General features: G+C 38.7%; 1 protein-coding gene across 1 annotated transcript in view; it reads right to left on the bottom strand.

Annotated features, from left to right (window-relative positions):
* Positions 1 to 23,072, bottom strand: part of LOC149303223 (ADP-ribose glycohydrolase MACROD2-like) — an 806,633-nt gene that overhangs the window by 322,956 nt on the left and 460,605 nt on the right. The window lies entirely within an intron of this gene.

Here is a 23,072-nt window from a genome sequence, read left to right as displayed (position 1 = left end):
TCACAATGCCATCTCAGACTCAGGAACATTCTTGGAAATTGTTGGTATACTCACTCCACCCACCATATGTGTAGGACCCATGTATGTTAATCACACAGACATATTGCAAGATCACATAATCAGCCTACCTAAAGTACATGTCGGAGAGACAGATTGTAGGAACGCTACACTGATATTCAATATGGAATATGATGAGAAGTCTTGTGATAAAAGTGAAAATTGTAATAACCTGTGTTATTGTGCAGCCATGGAAGCACGCTGTGCCCCGAAGTGTGCCTGTCCCGACAAAGGAGAACATGACACGTGGAATTGTGAGACTAAATTGTATGATAATATGCAGTGGTTCCACAGATGGCTGGGAAATCATGGTGCACGATTTGGAGAAACCAGGTACAGACGAGAGTTATTTACTAAGTCGGATAAAGCCTGGATGTGGTTTCCTTCCTGGACAGTAAAGACGCTTCATCCACCCTTTAAGAAAGATGACATAACAGCTACAAAATATCAGCTCAGCTCGACCGCCTGATCTTCCTGAACATTCCTCAGTTCCCTGGATGATTGGGTGGTGGACAACCCCTTTTTCTAAAAGGACCCCACAGGTGTACTACAGCAATTTGAGCACCGCTCTAGGAGGAAGATTATGTCCTGAGAGTGATTTCACAATAGGACCCAGAGCGATCCTTGAGCCGTGGTGCATCTTTGGCGAGCTGTTGCTATCATATTAGATAGATAAGAGTGTGTGCAGTGTGTGAATTTAATAAACCTGTGTGAACACTTAGATGAAGTGACAACTATAAGGCAGTCAGGAATGGATGCTTGCATCCCATAACTTATGCAGCTTAACTGTGTACTTTATGAAGTATGGGCTGTCCAAGGAGTCACTTCAAGTAGGAAGGCTAGTCAGGAACATATATGTGTGATAATAAAATTATCAAAAGGGTGAGAAATGTTAAAGAAATTAAACAATTCCAGCATTTCGCTTACATACTATAAAACTTTTTGCTGAACAATAAGATAATTTTTGCAAAGTACAGAGAGAACTGCGCCCAAACTACAAGAACACAAGATAAGAAGACCTACTACACCCAGACTACTGGTCCATGAGATAAAGAAGACTTGCAAATTTGTGCTTACTGTGTGTGATGGGTGTTGACATCATTAAGACTATAAAAAGTCCCTGTTTATCTTGATGAAGAGAGTACTCTCTCGGGTTACACTAAGTGCATGTCTATTTGTATATCACTCCGTTGTAAGCCCTTTGAATAAATTAATTCACTCAATTTGGACCAACTGTTTCACGTTGATTTTTCCACAACACATCCACACATTCATTTATTCTCTCACTCATTCTCACTATTTATTCCAATATACTTTCTACCCCCTCACTCTCACTGAACGCTTTCCTACCTTTCTTCTGTCACTTTTCTCCTTACAGCAGTCAGCTTCTTTTCCGGCTCTTCGCTCTTCTTCTGTCTCCTTCTAGTTCAGGGGGCACGGACGGCGGTGGGCGCGGCTTCGGTGTTGTGCGCCGGCAGGGGAGGGCTTGCAGCCTAAGGCCTGGGGGGCAAGTCTAGTCAAGTGGCCCATTGCACCACCAAAGCGGCTGCGAGAGACATTGAAAGCCACCGTCATGCGGCAGTCACTCCACGTGCACGCACCACGCAGCCCTATGGCCGTGCCTCAGCTCTTCATCCCACCCCTTTTAAGACGTGGGACGAAGAGCTGAGGCATGGCTGCACAACGCAGGGGCGTACCTAGAGTATTTGGCACCTATGGCAGATCCTGTATGTGGCACCCCACCCCACACACTTTAAAACTGCATAGTTTATATGGTTAGGCAAACATTGACAGGGGTACAGCATAATTGTTTTCATTATAGACTTAGGGATTACGCTGTACCACCATCAATGTGCGCCTATACATTGAGCCAGACAATACTGCAGTACAACCCCTATCACTATATACTAAGCCAAACATTGATGTGGTGTAGGCCTACCATGTCAGTGACTGGCTTAGTATATAGTAGGGATGCACCGAAATGAAAATTCAGCATTCACTTGGCCAAAACTGAAAAAAAAATAAAAAACTTTAAAAAACTTTATTAAAAGTAACACACCAAAATTAGACAAAAAAAGTCAATAACAATATTAATATATATATATATATATACACACACACACATATATATATATATATATATATATAATTAACAGCATGACTTAGCATGATAGAAGTGTGATTGCTGTTTGCAATTATATATATATATATATATATATATTAATAGTGTTATTGAATTTTTCTGTCCAATTTTGGTGTGTAATTTACTTTTAATAAAAGTGTTGTTAACACACCAAAGTTGGACAAAAAGCATAACTGATAACAGCAATCACACTCCTATCATGCCTAGGCAGCCAGTACATGATGGAATCTGGGCATGATAAGAATGTGATTACAGCCTCCTTATGCCATGCTATCCCCCCACACTTACACATCCATGCTATCTGAAACCCTCATTCACAAACATTCAGCATAACACCCATCACTCTCACACTTAATAATCCGCTATTTTCCTACCTTTCCTCTGTCACTGTCACTTTTCCTCCTCCTCTTCATTCTTCCTCATCTTCTTCTTCTGTGTCCTGTCCTTCCGGTGCGCGGAAGACAGTGGGCGTGGCTTCAGTGTTGTGCGCCGGGATTTGACATCAAGTCCCCGCGCACAGACACAGTTGCCGCGTGCATCGTTTTTGGAGACATGCCGGCACCCCTCAGTGTGCGGCACCCCGGCGGACCGTCCCCCGCCAGGTACGCTACCCTACCCAGCCCTCCCCTGTGCGCCGGGATTTGACAACAAACCCGGCGCACAGAAGCAGTATCGGATGTCTTTAACAGACCTCCGGCTCCCTTGAGTGATTTTAAGCCGGTTAAAGGGAGATACGTGATCCCCCCAACCGAGCCTGTTCCTCCAGCGGCGGACATAACTGTCCGTCTCTGGAGGGGTGCCCGGTGCCGGCAAGTTGGCACCCCCTTATGAGCGGCACCCGGTGCGGACCGACCCCCCCCGCCCCCCGCTAGGTACGATTCTGCCCTCTTAGTATATATAATGTCATATCCCGATGATTGCAGAGAAAGTGGCTCGGTGGCCGCCTGGACTCCTGTTTCCTCCATGTCCCTGTCAAATGTGTGTCAGATTCTTCCATCTGCCACTATGTGCATTGATACTTGCCTGCCCCACACAGTATCCTGAACCTGGCCCTGCACACAGACTCCTACCAGACATGGTACCCACAGGCCCAGCCCATTACAAAAACCTTCTGAGGGCACTCGCCCTAGTGGATCTGCCGCTATAAAATCTTTGTGGAGGGCTCCACTGGAAAAGCTAGCCTTAAACACTACACCAGTCATCCCACCTGTAGAAACATTTGCCTCTCTGACTTGTAAACCTGGGGATTCATTTGCTTACACAAAGCAACTGGAGTCCTTGTCACACCTAATTAACTGTCTTGGTTAGTTTTCCCATTAGGGACGGAAGTCTAACACAATTACATGGCCACAAAGTGGCACAGCAATACAGCAGCACCAAAGAGTCTAATTCACTGTGACATTAGCATCCCTTCTGATATCACCACACATGCCACATAATCAGATGCCTTGAGGGGGCCCATTAGTATGCCATGTTTGGTATATGACTGTGATTGCGCTTACAACTTTAGAATTATATTCCTTTTCATATGTTGAAATACAACCAATTCTCACCCTGTCATAATCATTACTCCCTGGATGGCTTCATTACATGTACCGAGATGTCACAGGCACTGGCTTGTCACCATCTGCCACGTGAAATACACATCAGTGATAATTTCTTCTAGGTCACACTATAAAGGCTTCTAAGAATCACCTGAAGAGTGCACATTCATGCAAAACGATAAAGTAATATACTATTGCAGATGCCTACAGTAACATTTCGAAGACCTTATTTTGGAGCGGATTGATATGGCTGAAAATGTTTGTGTGGTTTTATTTCGGAAAAATTATTGTGATAAATAAAATGATTCTACGCCATTCCTACACAGAATGTAAAAATTAACAGCAGCATAAAATCACCTGCTCGTTTCTCAACAGTATCAACATGGAAGTGACAATAAACTTACTTTAAGGCTTAATAGAAATTCAGGTAACATTTCCAGGGACAAAGTCTAACTGAGAAAATAATTCTCAATCTAGTGTCTCCTGAAAATAGAGAAATGTAGATGATGTATCTAAGTCCTGAATGCTAAGGGTGTTTGAGACCTCTATTAGGCTCTCAGAGCCAGGCATTAAAGAGGAATGGTCACCAACTTAAGTAAAGGCCCTAACAAGGTGTTGTGATCAGTATTGTGCGCTGGTTCTCCGAGAACACCACTGATTTCACCATTCTTCACCTCTGATTATTTTCATGAAACGTTTCATTGCTATAAAACTAATGTTTATTTGTGATTAAATGTGTTTAGTGGAAAAGGACAAACAGTATTAAGTAGACATTTGTATTACTGATTACTGGTCATTTCCAGTCTTTATATTATTTGAAAGGCATCAGATCAGTGTCAAAACCATGGAGCATGTTGGCAATCCATCATATACACTTTACTTGCAGCAAAGGAAAAGATCAAAATAAGTAGTCAGTGACCTCAAACATAGGCGGTGTTATGTTTCAAGAAGAATGCGATCAATCATTCAGCCATTTATCATGCCACAGTTTTGACAAAATGCTTTCCTAGAGTTGCTTGTGTCATGAATGTTATTTTTTTCACAATAAGGAAGCTGACACGCTGTGAGCATATATAAAAAAAAAAAAAAAAAGGAAAGAAAGAAAATACCCCACTCCCAACGTTACAGGAGTTGGAACTAAATTCACTGATAAATATAAGAGCAAATGAATAAAACTTAACTTTTCACTAAAGAGTAAAAAGAAGGAAGTGCCAAAAAAGAAATGTATTGTCTATATAACACTAGTCTGATAATGTACTAATCAAACGAGGAAGAATACAGCAATAGTGTAACTATTAAAATTTAGGCAGAGGAGAAGCATATAGTGGGAATAGCGGATTGTGCTATCTAAAAGTAGATAGCAGAAATGGGAATCAATGGAGTCAAAAGCTCACTAGCGAGATAATGAAGCTATGAAGACTCCTGCGTTGGGTTACTAACAGGTCTCCACAATTCTCCCTGAAACGCTCTTAAGTCTAAGGGTAAATTATATTTTAAAAACAAAAATGACATATATTTTAACCTCAGCCAATATAATTATAAAACTCGCATCAACCAATTCATTTTCATTGAATGCCACCCTTAAATATCAGTGATAATGAATCTGGTCCTTAATAATGCATGTTTATATTTCAGACAAAAGAAGTATGTTTCTGATGACCTTCCTGTTTTTGGTTGGTTCTTGCTGGAATCATTTATATATAACACATCAGCCGATTCTGTAGCATACAAAATCATATAATTTGTGATTTTAAATGCCCAAAGGTGATCATTTTGTATTGGCTCCTGCCTTGCGTGCGCTTCCACCTGTATTATGCAAACAAAGAGAAACTGATGTCCTTCAACTGTTAATTCTACTAGGATGTCCCTTGAAGAAACTCGATCAACAACTTGACACAATCATTGCTGCATCTACCTTTTTATAGCCTGTCATTGTCTGGAGGCTGCTTACAAAACTAAAGCACAAAGGTACAATTCCTTCCTCTGGGGAAAAAAAGAGAAACATCATATAACATCTTAATATACTGTTATATAAAACATACTACTTTCTTATACAAACAGATGTCATGTAAGATGTAAGATATAAGATTTAAATATTTTTGGTGGCATCCATGTATTGCGAATGCAGCATTCAGCTTTTGTGATCAAGGACATATGCTGGTATATATAACTTTACATTTGTGGTGAGAGCTTGCCACCCCATTCACAGTTTATATATAATCATTTTTATTGTGTTATGAAATACACTGACGCGATCACCAGTGATATTTTGGCATACGCACTCTGCTGGCTTTTATCCAACACTGCATTAACGTGACCTTGCCATCAGAATCAACCTTCTGGAACCAGCAATGCTGAGAAGGCTTTTAAGCAAGTGGACAAATAGCCACTATATGATAACCAAAGGTGAAGCAGAAGCACCAGATTAGCAACGAAGACTGCGCATTTGTAAGAAGGTTTCCTATCACACAATAAAATAACCCATTTTAAATTGCGTTTCCTTTCTTCTGGATATTTTTCTTTTTCATGAGAACAAACACTATTTATTTTTCTGCTTTGATAGGCATTGATAAAAAAAATGACAGTGTCATGGAAGAGGTGGCAATAAATACCTACACGCTTAGTAAAGTGAACAAGGAGGCTATAAATCCACCAAACTACTCGGGGCTTCAATTTAATGTAAATTCCCAAAGCCACACATAATAGAAGAACAGCCACTTCCAGTTTATTTAAGATATTGCGTTTGCAATCCACTTGTGATTTAAGTCACTGCATAAAGATCTAAACTGGCATTGCTTGAAAAATACACAACCTGTAAACTACAAAAATGTAAAACAATTATCTTGCTACAAATGTCAGTGCCATAGCTTGTCGAACGATGCAAGTCATTTTTTTCTTTTTCCATATAACGCGCGCAATCGTTCGTGTACGGATAGAAAGGCTAAAAGAACTTCCCGATACTCATCTGTAAGTAGAAAAATGATGCAAAGCATCAAATCGGATGCTACAAAATAAATAGCATTGTCACTCGGAATACCAGCTTCAATTATGTAACAAAAAAAACTAGAGCAAGGGTAATTAATCATCCTGCTTCCCAAGCAGCCCACAAAAGCAACGGCCTTTACTGCACTTATCACTGTGGTGGTTACGTTGCCTCCCATGTGATCTAAAACAATTAGGATCTCACCGAACAATGGGACGATTGATCACCCAATACTAGATCTCTCTGGTTCTAGTTTGAGCTTGGCTCCTTATGTGTTCGCGATATCAAATTGTGGATAAACATGCCAATACCATCCCTATACACACAGTTTGTATCTGGCAGGCTCCTGAATATTATTAGCACTTCAAGTTTAACCAAATATCATTAGACTAAAAAAAACAAAAATAGAGGAAATAAGGACAAGATTTATTCTGACTATTTTCAGTTGAATTTTCAGTTTTAAGCGCAAGAAGGAAGGATATGTCTTTACAATAGATTTTGACCTCTAGAATATTTAATCCCCACATTTCATGGTACTAGTAGTATAAATATATGCCAAAGGACATGTTTTAACTAAGGTTTTCTAGTGTACAAGAGCAGAAAATCATCATATAATGGTATTAGTGAATGAAGCAAAGCATGCTGATAATGCTTGTTGTACGACATGGAATGACAGAGATATACAATTAAGGGAGACATCACTTCAACTTTTAAATCTGTTACTTTTCTTGTTTTTTTTACTTAAGTTGTAATGAAAAGGAAAATGACTGAATCGTTAAATCATCAAATCATTAGCTACATCATCGTTACCTGCGTGGGCTGTTCGCCCCTTCAGGGCGCCTGTGAAATTGCAGATCTACACCTTTAACAAGTGGTACCAGAGTTCAATCTTGAGCCCAGGCACAAGCGAAAATGCATCAAAAGCCTCACTGTTTGCCCAACTGATGGCTGGGAGAAAAAAAAACAAGCCTTTTCCCTTTAAATTCTGTGAAACTAAAGAAATAAAGCTAACTATATTTTAAATGTAACAAAATCTGCTTTAAGAAGAAAAACCCCCAATGTTTAGTTTTTTTAATCTAGCATGCCTTTAATAAACCAAATCTATATTTCCAAAGACTCTGGTCACACAGAAAATGTTCTGTGAGCGACAGATTTAAAAGACATCCTGACAAATTGCTATGTTATACTCTACACTTAACTCCACAGCATCGACAGGCCTTAAAAAACTGAGCTCTCTCTCACCTTTCCTTTCGAAATCACAGATATTTTCTACACATCAGCAATCATACAATTAAAATGACTCACTGCCTTGCAACCTACACCTCTGGTGCTTTTGACTTTTCTTAAACAGCCACTTGAAAAACTCAGTTGTTCTCTAGCCTCTAATGGCTTATTTGGTAGCAGAAGACAATCCTGCCTTTTCCTTTTTTTTCTTTCCTATGGGCTGAACATTTGATAGGAACTGCCAGGAAAAAAAATATGTTACAGAACAGTCACATTCTAGTAAAGTCCTTTACATCTCAAGATCACATAGCATTTTTTTTTATCAGGAGTTAGGGGAGTTAGGAGCACGTGGGCAGTGGCGGAACTACCAGGGTCGCAGGGGTCGCGACTGCGACCGGGCCCCGGCGGCAGGGGGGCCCAAGCCAAGGGGCCGCCCGAAATCTTTTTTCCGTTTTTTTTTTTTTTAAATAAGGCAGGGGCGTCCAACATGCGGCCCGCGTGCCAAATGCGGCCCGCGAGACCTCGAGGTGCGGCCCGCGTAAGATCGGCAGCCAGGGCAACCGATCTTACGCGAGCCGTACCTCAAGCCCTGCTACTTACTTGTGGGAGGGTCTTCTGGACTGCACAGAGGAAGCGGAGTTCACGTGACATCCTACTTCCTCTGTACTTTAGCAGAGAAGGCAGAGGGAGGCCGCGCCCCCTGCTGAAGTCTGCGAGCGGCATCGAGGAGCTGCAGTGCAGGTAAGGGGGTGGGGAGGGTGTTTGAATGAGTGTGTGTGATTGAGGGAATGAATCTGTGAATGAATGATTATATGAATAAATGAGTGTGTGTGTGTGATAGCATGGATGTGTGTGTGTGATAGCATGGATGTGTAAGTGCTGGAACCTAGGCATGATGGGACTGTGATTGCTGTTAGCAATCACACTCCTATAATTTCAAGTCAGCCAGTACATGCTGAAACCTGGCTAGCTGCCCCCCTTGTGTATTGATGCTGCCAGCAGTATGGGGTCTGCACATCACTTACAGCCACCCTGTACCAGCGTGTATTGGCTGACTTGGCATGATAGGAGTGTGATTGCTAACAGCAATCACAGTCCCATCATGCCTACGTTCCAGCATTTACTGGTTGGATGTGTAAGTGCTGGAACCTAGGCATGATGGGACTGTGACTACTGTTAGCAATCACACTCCTATCATGCCAAGTCAGCCAGTACATGCTGAAACCTAGCTAGCTGCCCCCCTTGTATAGTGATGCTGCCACCCTGTACCAGCATGTACTGGCTGACTTGGCATGATAGGAATGTGATTGCTAACAGCAATCACAGCGAGCACAGTCCCATCATGCCTAGGTACCAGCATTTACTGGTTGCCTGGTTATGATAGGAGTGTGATTGCTGTTAGCAATCACACTCCTATCATGCCAAGTCATATTGCTAATTTTGTCCAATTGTGTGTTACCTACTTTTATTAAACATGTGAGTTTTTATTATTATTTTTAAAGGTGGGGGTCATTTTCGGTTTTGGCTAAGTGAACCCTGAATGTTTTGGTCCAGAATTTTCATTTTAGTTCATCCCTAGAATAAATCTAGGGAATCCTGAATTTGTAGTCGCAAAACTTTCATGGCCCAGAAATCAGTGAGAGGAAGAGTAAAGGTTTTGTGTCATTTTACTTTATTTTAATCTGCATATTTTATTAACGGCCATATTTTTTGTCACAGTGAAAAATGAGTGCGGCCCGGGCACGTATACAATTCTGATGAAGTGGCCCACTGCAGAAAAAACTTGGACACCTCTGGATTATGCCCTTTGTACATGCCCCCCTTTTTCTTTGATTTTTTTACAGATAAGCCTCTTGTTCCCCCTGATAATTCACGCATTAGGACACATATTTACACACACACACTAACACACACAGACATTTGTTCTTACACACTTACATGTACACACTCATTCTCACACACATTCATGCTAACACTTACACAGACATTCATTCTCACATACACAACACATACATTTATGCCAACACACACACATTCATGCTAACATACAAATACTTACGCATACACATTCATTCTCACTCACATTAATGCTCTCACATAGTTATACACAGACATTCTCACATACATACACATTCATTCTCACACACAAATACATGTAAAACTATTAATATGAAGGTGGAAAAGTAGGTTTTGATTTATTGGGGTATTTGTCCCAAGCTGAGAATAGTATGGTTGTGAGTTTCCATGAATACATGGTAGACAGGGGTGCCATCAGGTGATTTTCAAGCTATGTGTATCAATTCACATCTGTTAAATCATCAGATCCAGAATGTGGTTCTTGTGATTGGCTCACTTCAGCCCCTCTTGTTAATTTGGTTATTTTAGCTTTGACAAATTATACAGAAAAGGCAATCCCAAATAAATGTATTTGGTAAAAATGTTTTTAAAACAACTAGTCTGTGGTTGTCCAGATGTCATTAGGTTGGATGCAGATCAAGGGTTTTGTATGCCCCCCCTACATTCACTGCATTGCATAATTAAAGTATTGTTATCCAGCTGCCTACCCGATGCCTCCCTACAGAATAAGACCCCCCACAATACAAAAATTGAGAGAACGTATCAAAATCTACATTCTTAGGAATGTTCTGATTACCTAATTTGCATTAACTGTGTACTTATAATAATAAAAATTGTAGGCATAATTGCTTATTTGGTTAGAGTAGATTAAAAATAAAACATGCATGGACGAAATACATAGCCAGCATTGGCCAAACAGATTTTTTTCAAACCCCTTTATAATTGGTGTTATAATGATTAATTGGGGCAGTCAGAAATCTGTAGGTATGCTCATTATTGCACAGCATGGTGTCCTGATGAACTTTGTTGTTGACCATTCAAAAGAAGTCTGGACGAATTACATTGTAAAATAAATTGTACACTAGGCTGGCATGTTTCCTTGCCATAACTACTTAATGCAGCCACTGTGTTCTTCGTAGAGTTAAAAAAAGTAATTTTAAAATCTTATACATATATTTTAGATTACGCTGCATGGAAATTGGTTTATTATCCAAGATGTTCTACAAAGCAAGATAGAGTGCTTTAAATCAATGTCTAAAATCAGAACTGCTCCATACAACTTATGATATATATCAGCAGTGTGGAGAGTAAGAGCCCTTGGAATCTAAATTCCAATCTTATGAAAAGAGTCAATGCAGCAGACAGGTGTATGCACCCCCACATCACAATAATATAATATTGTCCATACACACACCATATTTTTAGAATATAAGCAACATCTAAAGAATAACTTAGATGGCAAGGTTTAGGAAAAGAAGTCTACCAATTTTTATGTCATGTTTTTATCCAGTAATAAAATCAAAATAATTTTTCTGACCCCTTAACCCACTAATAAAAGCCATCTGAACCAATTAACAACAAGCAAATGAGAAATTAGTGTGGATGCATAATAATTTAGATATGGAGAAATTAAAAGGCCCTTGTTTTAGGTTTCTGGCCCCTGCACATTGCTTATTTTTAACCGATAAAACCACTGCATATATTTACAGAATTGTAATATGTAAAAGTTGAAAAAAAGTAACATATCGACCTTAATTCCAACACACAGCTACTACCATGTTTTCTCTTGTCCTTATTCATCTATAGGAAAAAATTCATTCATGTACTGTATATTCTTTGCATCAGAGAACCACATTCAAAGGCTTCGGAGATGCTTTGTAATCTAAATACCACAGTTCGGGAAACAATGATTTCGATAACAGGTTATAGTCTTGGAAGGTTTAATCACTACTGTCCATAGCTTAATCATTTAGTTTAATTTTTTTTTAAAGTAAGAATTATAACACTCTGTCCAGTTATATCAAAAGGGCACCTGTAATGTTTATGATCTAGACTTAATCAGATAAGTACAAATGACATTTTTGCCTTCAGAAATAATCAGATTATACTACACTTCCCCTGTTATGGTGTGCAAATTAATGTTACAAAGCATCATTTTGTGGTTTGTTGATAAAGAACACGCATTAAAGTTAATGACTGTATGGGATTCAATGCTTTTAATTCTAGACCAAGTCTGCATTATCATTCTGCATACAAGAGTTTCCTATGGGAGCAATTTTTCTATGCAGACTCTTTTTAAGATCTTTCCAGACAAAAACATTGTACATTTGACATGTTACATAATTTTTCATGTTTATAGAAGAGAACACACAGACAGATTGTTATAATACTTTCCTTCACTGCAAAATCAATGACTGAATTTAAAAACCCTGAATTACTATAAAGGGGAAAAAAACTTGTAATAAAAATATAAGTGCCAATCATAAAGAATAAGGATATGTTATTTCTGGCAAAGGTTGGTTATGTCAAGCAATATCTACCTATTAGGTCCCTTTTTATCTGAAATGAGAATAATTAGCCTAACTGCAACTTTGCCAATAAATCTCAATGTGTCTGAAAGAAAAACCTCATGGACCAAGTAACGACAACACTCATGGTGCTATAGAAGCAAAACAGATCCCTGCACCAGGATGATTTTAAAAACTTGCACTTGTATTTTTTGTAAGTGTCCACAGCATATATTGGACTGCTCAGGGTTCCACCCGGCGTCTCAGGGTTAACCAAGCTTCCATGGGTCAACCCTGCTTCCATGGGTCATTTTTTTTCTGGACAGGGAAGAGATGTTATCCATGTTCACTACCAGCCCTCTTCCTCTCCTACTCCAGCTGCCAGGACTACCCCCGCCCTATGTAAAGCTAGCATGACTGGCCACACCACCCAGATTGTTAGCCACAGCACATTGTGAAGTCGTTTTCTCAGTAAAGCTCTAAGTAGCTTCTCCTAGGAAGTTTCCAGGTATGACAACATAACACTAGCATACACTTAGTGACAATAAAACACTTACAAGAAGCTAGTCATAGATTGGTTTTTAATATCTATGTTACCAGCACCTCCTCCTGTATATATACACTATATCGGGACACACCTCTTAGTTCCTGAATTCGGGTGTTTCAATCAGACCCATTGCCACAGGTGTATAAATTTACAAACATTTGTGGAAAAAATGGGTCATTCTTAAATCAGGGATGTCAAGTGTTGTAATAGGATAGTATGTCACCTTTGCAATAAGTCCATGAAATTTCATCCCTGTTAGATATTTCGCTGTCAAATGTAAGTGGTATTATTGGAAGTGGAAGAGCTTAGGAACAGCAGCAACTGAGCCACAAAGTGGAAGACCACATAAAGTCATAGAGCGGCGTCACCAAGTGCGTCGGCAACTCTCTGCTAATTCCATATCTGAAGAGTTCCGAACTTCCACTGGCATTAATATCAGCAGAGAAACGGTGCAGAGGGAGCTTCATAGGATGGGTTTCCACGGCCACGCAGCTGCATGCAAGCCTCACATTGCCAAGTACGATGCCAAGCGTCGAACCAGTGGTGTAAAGCATGCTGTCACTGTACTTAGGAGCAATGGAAATGTGTTCTGTGGAGTAAATAATCACACTCTCTGGCAGTTTGATGGGTGAGTCTGGGTTTGGTGGATGCCAGGAGAATGTTAACTGCATTGTGCCAACTGTAATGTTTTGTGGAGGAGGGATAATGGTAGTGGGCTGTTTTTCATGGGTTAAACTAGGCCCCTTGCTTCCAGTGGGAATTGTAATGCTCCAGCATACCGAGACATTTTGGACAATGCTATGCTTCAAAATTTGTGGGAACAGTTTGAGGAACGCCCTTTTCTACTCCCACATGACTAGGTCCCAGTGCATAAACTACATATTAATGTCTGTGTATTTAGAATGCAATGTCATAAAAGTCCCTGTTGGTGTAAGGGTCAGGTGTCTCAATACTTTTGGCTATATAGTGTGAAGGATAAATACTTAACTCAGATCACTCTATGTGTATTTACATGTACTCCTACACAAGGATGAGCTGACATTAGCAATTGGAAATATTCATAAAAGTTGACTCATTTCTTCAACTTCAAAATGTTCTTTGGCACATTAACAAAAGTCTCTGTTGCCTCCAAAAGAGGTGCACATAAAAAAGTGGCTTCTGAAAGACAGACAAGCTAAGTTAGATAAGAGAAATGCTTTGAAACAGATGATTTGTCTCAAGAGACTCTCGGAACAATGGCAGGAAAGACCCTTTCAATGAGATGTGAGGTAAGGCAGCTCAAATCCATTATAATGAAACAAGTTGCTGTCAGGACAGTTTTGAAATAAAAAGAAAGGACATTCACTGCTTCCAACGTAATATTTGTCACTAAAAAAATTGCTTCATGAAATCAGAAAAATCCAGCAAATGAAGCACATAGTTTAATACACAATGACAGATAGAGGGTTAACATGTTTAAATGTAGGGAATTAATTAGTGTAAGATAAGCAGTAATTCTTTTTTATCATGAGAATCGTAACATTAAGCCTCCTAGATCAATTTAAACTGCACTTTTCACAAAAAATGGCAAGGTGATACTTTTCAGAGGACAGATATCTATACCCTGTATGAAAACTACTTTTCAGGTAAATGTATAGGTGAACAAGACAATGACTATTGTCACGGCTTTCAAATTAATTTTTTATAACTGCCTATTACGTGTGCTTTGTGTTTGATAATCAGTGTAAATAAATAGAACAAAATTAAATATGTTTTTAAAATAATTTGGCACAACTATAATTATGTAATCAATGGCTGTCCTGAAGCTTTCTCCCTTCTACTCACTCCGAACCTACAAAGGCTGCCTGAACCAATCAACAACAATAAGGAAGCTAACAATAGTGATAAAATAATTTGTTGGCAGCAATAATCATGTAGATTCTGAGAATAAGAAGTTAAGATTGCTGCTCCGATGATATACACATGGAGTGGGTTTTAATAAATATGTATTTATTTTAGTATGTGAATACCATTACATATGTTTATTGTATAGAACAGTGATTCAAGATGTTTTAATGTAGGTGGCTAGTACCCAAGAAGAAGGTATAAGGAGAAGGTAAAAGTTAAAGCAAAAAGCTAAAACAACAGTTATGTAATTCTATGCATGACTGTTGTTTGACAACAACCCTGAGTATAGAGGAGAAAACTGCCAGGTTAACAAAATATTTTATTTTTAGATATTTAAGTGAAAGAGGACACAAACAAATAATAGACACCTTCTAGATTGTAAGCTTGTTTAAGCAGGGTCCTCCTTACATCAATATTTTAATGTAATGCACAACGTGTGATGTCCTATTTACTCATTGTACAGTTCTGCAGACAATGATGGCTCTATTTAAATCAATGATGATAATATCAATAAAAATAATAATTAAAGAAAAATCAAGAATAGTTTTATTAATGCAACAACTTGAGGTAAGATCCCTGGACTGTCAGACAAAGAAATGTACCCCTCAGTACCCAAAGAAATGTACCCCTGAGTTTTTCACCCTCCAACCGGTTCCCCCTCAGGTTGTGTCGTTGAGTTTGAATGGCCGTGTGGCTTACGGATGATCTACCTGGGCCTTCTGGATACGCGCCGCTCTTCTATGTACTACTGGCTTCAACAGGCTTTCATTCAGAGATGCCTGCACAGAGGCCTCCTCTGTCTGTAGCCTTAAGCCTTATGGTCACAGCCTCAGCCTTCTGCCCTCTCGTCCCTTTCCAAGAACTGGTCCCAAGTCTTAAATGGCAGATGGTGCCAAAGAAAGTTAACACTGAGACAGAGTGCCATTTGCCACCGCAGACTCAAGTGTCCACTAGCCAGATGCAGGGTTCAGAACATCCTAGTGTCCATGCACTGAGACTCCAGCTTGACCCAGCAGCTGCAGTCATGACAATGCCAATATCACTGCAACCATAAGATCGACAGATGGTCTGAACTCCTCCAGAAGTCTTCACAACTACGAGCAGGAAACCTAATATGCTTCATTTCTACAAAGTCATAACTCGTTAAACACAATATAATACTTTAGTATACATCTAATTAGGATATGCATAGACATTTCACAAGCTGATTATGGAATGTAAACAACATAAGAGTACAGATAAAGATAGCAGATAAACATATTCAGAAAATGTAATACTAGAAAAGGAACTTTTATCCACCTGTTCCACGACTTCTCATGCAGAATGTTTAAATAGAACGGAATGACTGTTATGTCTGGTATAGCTACAAAAGTAATTTAAATCCCATTTCACATAGTTTTGTAATGGAGATGAGCTGTAACACATGTGAAATGTTGTTATTATGGACCTGATTGGCTAGTTTTTTTAAGATACGTTTAGAAAAACACTACTGCTCAGAAGCTTCTTTGCTATATGCACCACTATTTCTCCCTGTTCATTACACGATGGACTTCTTTATCTGAAAATTGGTTGTTTCTGCCTTCATACATTGCTCAGTGGAGACATTTACTGTATTTCTACCTTATTGGTGCATTTTATGACTGTATACTTTGTAATTATCTCTGGGTTTTTTTATTACTGTGGAACTTGCTGAAAAAGCCAATTTCAGCTTCAATTCAAACAACCTTTGCTTCTTCTGCAAATTGTAATATTATTATTACATGATATGATTATTCCCACTGGTAGTAGTGTGTGTGTGTGTGTATAAATGTATGTATGTATATATACACACATTAGAATAGATTCTATTGATATTGTTATTAGGCCAAAATGTTTCACAAAAGGTAGCAAAAAACATTTTGACACGCTACAGCCATTAGTGCTTTGTACTTGCAGCTTTATAGAGCTTCCGTATTAAAATAAATTATTAATGGCTTTGTCCAACACTAAAACAAAACACATTTAATCCTTTGACCGCTTAAAGAACCTTCAATGTTCTGAAAGCCATCTCGGCCATGGAAGTGATTAGACTTTCCTTAACCTGGGTCTACCACCAATCTTATTTTAATTAAACAATTCCGCTAAAGTATAACATGCCAAACTCCTTTGAAGCTTTTAAATTAAATGTAAAATATCTAGGGCATCGAAATATTTTTCTTTTTTCATCATTTCTATTATGTCTCCATTTTTTCCAAAGACAGGAGTAATTTATTCCAGGCAGTTTTGATTAGTATGTGTACTGTTCATCAGTTTGTTAAATTGTATCGCTTCTCTCCAGTAGGCAGAATTCAAGAAAGTTCTTTTCAATTTTAAATGCTAAAGTAGATTAGTTTTAGTGAAGAGGGGACTTGTTTCCCACTGTCTCATTTTCAAAAATGGTAAGTTAAAGCACAAACCTTGTAGGCTGAATAAATTTGATTCTGCAGCAGTCCATTCAGACCCCAGTGTGTGTGCGAGAAAAGCACTTCTATTGATTTAAAGGATTTTTTTATTTTATTTATGGAAGTATAAAGGTTTTTTATTATTTTTTGGTGAGAGGCGTTCTAGTCACGGGCAAGTATTTAGTTCCCAGCTTCATACACACTGATTTATTTGGTCTTATGCTATTTTGTAATTGGATCAACCACTTCCAGCAACTAGGCACTCAATTAAATAATCCTTCTAACAACTAGACTTTTTTAAAAATGCAGGAACAAAAACATATGGATCGGTACGGTGCAGCTATTGAGCTGCAGCTTCTCTTGAAGGTATGTTTTTTAATATAGGTTAAAAATATATGTTAAGTGCTGTCCCAGGAACATCTGTGGCAAGGTTGTAAGTGGTCTGCTAGGTAGGCAACTTCCTTATTGGTTGTTACAACCACACCCCTGCATATCCATATATGGTAGGGAGGGTAGCTCCCCTTTTGATTGGTCCCTAAGTTAAAGGGATGTGGGCTGCCCCTGACCACACCTCCTGCACTATGATTGGTTGCTACCTGTTCTAGCCCTTTCCTGATTGCTGCCAGTTAAAGTGTTTGTTACTGTATTTATGTATTGGTCACCTTGTTCTTATCAAGATGGTCTCATGTATAAAGTTAGTGTTTGGTGTACAATAAAAGAGATTCTTACTTGTTCAAGCCTAAGATCGTGTCTGTGATTTGGGGACAAGGGACACATCATCGTGGAGTGTAACTACTTGGTTACTGGAAGTCTGGAGTATACCGAGGGGACCATAGGAGATCACTGGAACCATTGACGGCAGAGACCATCCGTCTCTACAGGGTCCTTCACAAGTGCTTACAAAATATGTTATTACACATTCATTGTTGGGACTGTAGGGGATACTAGAGTATCACTTTAAAACTAATGAGTGATTTATGTCTCCAATGAGATTAAAGAATAGTTTAAAAGTAAATTCAGTTTAATTACCCCAAAATACATAAAGAATATCATAGTGTCCGAGTCCGTATTATATACTCTATTGTACAGAGATTGTCAAAAGTTTTCTTAATGCTATATAGTCATCATAAAACTAAAGTCTTATATCAATAAACATGAAAGACAAATTATACATTTGGGTAAAAATGTAATGATTGGTGATGTTGAGGCAGTGCAAAAAAAATTGGCACTGAATGGGTTAAACTTTCTCTATTATATTGCGTAGGGATTGTAATATGTAACTAAGAACCTTAACTCATTAAACTTTGAGCCTGTATGCAAGTTGCAGTGAACAAAAACATGTAATTTCACTGACATGTAGTTATGCGTTATAGACGGTTTCTTTTTAAAAATGGGGCTGCTTCACTGATTTAAGTAATAATTACGCAGGGCTAGCTCAGCCCTTTTGCTGGGGAAATCTTGGTGGCACCCGACTCTCATAATAATATATACGGTGTGGTTAAGGTGGTGAGTTTAACTGTTTCAACCCCGATGGAAGCAGAATAACGGGAGTTTTAATGTGACAGTGGTTTGTGGCTTCCTGTTCATATAACATTTTATTTGGTATGGCCACTCACCAGAAGGTGACATAATTTCCGGGCCACGCAGTGTGGGAGCTAAGGGCCACAGTATTTACAGTACGTAGATGTGACCTGTGGCTCCCTCACTGTGCTGTATGGCAACAAGAGGGCCCTTTTTGCCTAATTCCTTTAGCGCCTCAAGTGCTTAATCTGGCCTTCATTATGTGTAATCATTACGGTGCTAAACTGAATGACATAAAGCAGTTTCGGCCAACTGTTACCATCATTTGATCAGACGTGAATTGCAGCTGGAAATAAAATTACCCGATGTAAGAGCTGTCCAATATCTAGTCATCCGTGAGGTTGTGAATTCCTCGTTAAGCTGCACAATGCTGGGACATCCCTGCCATCTAAAAATCATTTCAGGAGAGATCAAAAAGTAGCAAGTATTCACGGTCCAGGAAGAGACACATATATATCTTACATGTTGAACTTAACTTTGAAGTGTTTTATTTAAAAAGAAATAACCCCAAACTGCAAAAACAAGCAAAGGTTGAAATGTGTCTTTTTCTCATTTTGCGCCCTGAAGAAATAAGTACATTTTATGCTTACTGTGTCACTGAACCCTAGACCAAGAGATATTTTCTCAGCACTCTTTGATCATCTAAGACAGGCCAGTTATGGCCAAAAGAGTGGCAGCGGTTAAAATCAGACACATGTATGCACTGCATTCATAAGTTAAGTTTTATTCTACAAATTGCAGTACAGAGTTTCCCACACACACAAATGGGAATTGTCAAGATGATGATTTATCCGTCAGACAGCGAAAATGTTCTACGAGGTCCCAATCTACTAGTTACTGAATTTCTGCCCCCTTGGGTCAATGCATGAACTGGTCTGACCTTTATTTCTACCGCAAATTCCAAAGACAAAATCATTTGATTTCACCTACCAAGTTTATTTTTGGTTTCCTTTACAATATTTTACTTTCATGTCACCCTCATAAACACAATTCAACATACAGGGGAAAAAATGCTGCATGCACTGATTTTACTAACCTTAAATTGCTCTTTTTAACTATTTACCTAAAGTGTTAGTTTTAAATGTGTCACAAATTGGCAAAACACAGGAGAGGGCGGATCGGTTAAATATAAATGGGCTATTCCACTGTTTTTATAAATTAACTTAATGTAGCGGATTTCACATTATGGAGGGAGCCAAAGCCACGGCATTTCCAGCTTGATGCCCCACTTGTGTCCTTTTCCACCAAGAGTACCATCTTGCCAGAAGAGGGAAAGCAGAGTTTAATTCTCATTCCCTGCCACTAGAAGAGAACAAATTTAAAGAGTATCCTTTATCCTTCTATGCTAGTGTTAGATACCTTTGGAGGAACATTTAAAAATGCTGTTTCTTTTATGTATGTTGTATAAAAAGCCCTTACATATTAAATAAAATTAACAAATAATTATCACAGCAAACTGTAGTAAAGAAAAGAATACAGGGTCTTAGTTCCCCAGGAATCCATTCAACGGAATAAATATAAATATACCAACAATGTCCTAAATCTATAAATACAATAAGGTCATGGAGTTAGCATTGTTACATAGTGAGATATTTATCACAGTAAAATTGGAGCAGTCCTGCTTAGTACATTTGGAGTAATTATATCTCATAATAATTTTTAACGGAGACAAGTCCAAAGTGATATCGCACTTTATTTCAGAATACGCTATATTACTCTAAGTTTTATTTTTTCATGGCATCCTATGCAAGGATTGCTATGGAATTATTTATCTCCAAGTCAATGTCCCTATAAACTAAATCAAGCCGGACGTGACGGTAAATCGGACTATAGATAAAATACACTCTTCTTCTAAATGTTTTACTTGATAGTTATCTATAGGATACAAAGCCACGTAAGAAGTACCTGCAAAGCCACATCTTTAACCTTTACTGAAATGTAAATAGAAAAGGGTGGTTTGAGGGATCTGTGATTGAAACCTGTCTTCAGTTCACATCACTGCCTTATGTTTCAAAGTGACATGCTCATCTTGTCTTGCAAAGCAAAAACTCATAATGAGTTTTAGCACCCCAGAGCCTCTCCAATTCTCAAAGTAATATTCCAAAACAGCTCGAGTCAAGAACAATAATACGTAGCTCTGTATCCAGCCCATTGCAATACAATTAGGAGCCAGATCTGCGATAATAGTAGTCATAATTCATGGGATATTTACTTGCAACCATGAAGCTGCACTAAACCTAAATGCACGAGGCATTTTTCTGCATTGGAACATGCACCCCAAACATCTTGGGGGTTGGTGTCAATGCTAATAACGTTGTATGCAGAGAACTCTCTGATGTTTAACATGATTTAAGAAAAAAATCATCTGGATGAAAAAAAAGCATCTATTTGCCTCTAAATTAATTAGCTTGACAGCTATTATAAGCACTGTTTGTACAGGTAATCAGACTCAAAATTGCCCTCTTTGGGGTGATTCCCAGATGGCGAGAGGTTCTGATTATGAGGCCATTCAAGTGAAAAATACAAAGTACACTAAATAACATAACTGATTAGACAAGTTATACAGATTTCAGTAAAGACATGCTGTTGTTAATTTACAAAGAAATCATTTAAACTGGATTGCTTTGAGGTAACGAGATGGGAGATATCAGAGGGAATTGCTTCAGGCATAGGCATAGGTAAGACTGGAAATGCATAATAAATAGAATTTAAGACCTTCAAATTGGCTATCCTTTATACAGCAGGACTGCCATCCAAAAACTGGATCAATGGCAAACTATACAGCATTGCTATTGGCAACATTTTGCAAGAATCACTTTGCATTTAAAGAGCCAGTAAGGTTTGCAAATTCTTATTTTGCAAAGACAAAAGTAATTTTAGGCATGTCTCTGATAATCAGGAGAAGCAAGGGGACACACTGCTCGGCCACATAGTGGTCCAGAAATCATGTTCTTTGCCATCTTTAGTACTTTCAAACGCCTGCATTACCAGCATACCCTGTTACTGACTGTTAGGATATCACGATCGTCATAGTCTTGACTCAGGTCCCCACAGTCTGGTGGTCCTCCAGTGAAAAGGCATAGAGCCTGTCTTGCAGCAAAGCCAACGGGAACAGGACATTATATCCCCACAAGAAAATGAAAGTCATACGGTAAAATTTTACCTTGCTGCAACACCTTGCTTTTTTTTATATTTATTATTACTTTTTTATTTATTAAGCTACAAAAAATTACGCAGCGTTGTCAAGTTGAATTGGAGCGGTTAACACATACATAGCAAATATACATTATACATCCAGACACAACAGGAGTCGAGAAAGAAAAGGAGTAGTAGTTCTCTTGTAGCAATAAGGGGATTGTTACATGCACTACCGTTCAAAACTTTGAGGTCGCTTAGAAATGCAATTTAGTCTTAAAAAAACATTGACTGGATCAGAAATACAGCGCATACATTGATAATGTTGTAAATGACTATTGTAGCTGGAAACTGCTGATTTTTAATGGAATATCTTCAGAGGCCCCTTATCAGTAATCATCACCCCTGTGTTCCAATGGCATGTTCTCTAATCCAGGTTTAACTTTAAAAGGCTAATTGATCAGTAGAAAATCCTGTTGCAATTGTGTTGGCACAGATGGTAATTTCCTTGTTTTCCATAAAAGTGACCTCAAAATTTTGAACGGTAGTGTATATAATAATAGGTCTGGTTATTTTTTATAACATACATTATAGATGCTTTTCTTTACTGGTACATTATATAAGCCATAATCATATATCCATGGCAACACTTTCTGTAGATACATTTTACATGGTAAGCACTGTTACCTTTACTAAAGGAGCTTCAGAAGCAGAGAGATTAAACAGCAATTTAACTTTCTAATTCAGTCTTTGATTGTAACGAACACACTGGCTCATCACAGTCTTTACTGCTGATGTGAAGTGATTGTCTTTTTCTTTTGACCGTTTGAAAAATGAGATGGAATAGTAAAACATGCAGAACAATCAAAATACTGGTACTGTACATACACAGAAGCAAGACCTTCCAAACTATTAAATGTCTCATTAGCAATTAATTACATATCAAACCAGAGATTAAAAACAAAAGTGAGTCAGTCTTTGTACCTAAAAAAACCAGCATTAAAATACAATACATACACATAGGCAGTCATTGAAATCACACCTCTCTGTACACAACAGCGTCCACCAAGTTTGCAACTTTTTTTGTCACACTTTCAGGGGCATACTGCAAATGTCACACCTATGACAGAGCACCGGCGTCACATGACCTTCTGGTGCTCCATCATAGAAGCCCCGACGGAAGCACC

This window comes from Sceloporus occidentalis, unplaced genomic scaffold (genome assembly GCF_023333645.1).
Source record: "Sceloporus occidentalis isolate IW3139 unplaced genomic scaffold, rSceOcc1.0.p SCAF_15, whole genome shotgun sequence".
NCBI lineage: Eukaryota > Metazoa > Chordata > Lepidosauria > Squamata > Phrynosomatidae > Sceloporus > Sceloporus occidentalis.
Note: the sequence above shows the minus strand (reverse complement) of the source record. Positions and strands in the feature narration are given on the sequence as shown.